At 32.7% G+C, this 987-nt stretch overlaps 1 pseudogene; it reads left to right on the plus strand.

Moving 5' to 3' along the window:
- Positions 1–987, plus strand: part of LOC117181291 — a 90,376-nt pseudogene that overhangs the window by 87,448 nt on the left and 1,941 nt on the right.

Below are 987 nucleotides of genomic sequence, written 5' to 3' on the forward strand. Positions count from 1 at the left end.
GGGCTTGATGAAGCACATGACTGAAATAGAAAAAGTCAGATCTGCCTATCTCATGTTCGCTCTCTGTGGAGCCTATTTCCGTTCTCCCCACAGTTTTATCGGTCCATTTCTATATGTAGATGGTGTGCGTTGGTTACCCTTCATCGATCATACGACTCTGATGGCAGTCACTCGAAGACGTGCAAAGAATGTTGTTCAAAGTTACTACAAGTTACTACTACTTTCTTTGGCAGGCTATTTTCTTAACAGACCTTGGGTCTGTATCCTGCGGTAATTTATAGAGCATCTTAAACCTAGTACCCCTTACTAGCAAATCTGAGATCTTGAACTAAGTATCCATTCTACTTCTAACCCCTTTGTATTTGCAATGATCTTTCATAGAATGTCTATATATTAATCTAATTTGGGAAGTTTAGAATTGATATTTTTTCTGTTTTGAGGACCTTTAAACTGAACATTGAAAACTTCGCAAATTTTACCATTTTAAAAGTTTTCAAAGTACGTTCTGACTGCAATTTTTGATGTATCCATCTTAATCATTCGTCTGGGAACATCTTCTATAAATTTAAAATTATTGTACGATCAATGCTTTTAATTTGAAATATCTTACATATTATTCACTTTTTTAACGTTTTCATTTTTAAATATATTAACCTTATGAATTTATATTTCAAAATATTGTACAATTAGGCTGATTTAATGTACATATTAATATAAGAACGACATTTAATCACAAAAATAATGGAAAAGTTAAGAATAACAATTATTGTAAATAGCGTTTGTAACAAATTTAGTGAAGTGACAAGAGTCTGCGTGAATGAACAAGACTTTTGCGTAAAAAAAAACGAACGACACTGAAACAAACACACTGCGTGTAAATTCACAGCCACGTGCGTGGAAAAACTTATTTGCTTGTCAATTGAGAAGAAAACGTTAATTGTCCAAAGCAAAGCCAGTAATACGGCTGGTAGAAAACTTAATTATTTT

This window comes from Belonocnema kinseyi, chromosome 10 (assembly GCF_010883055.1).
Source record: "Belonocnema kinseyi isolate 2016_QV_RU_SX_M_011 chromosome 10, B_treatae_v1, whole genome shotgun sequence".
Lineage (NCBI taxonomy): Eukaryota > Metazoa > Arthropoda > Insecta > Hymenoptera > Cynipidae > Belonocnema > Belonocnema kinseyi.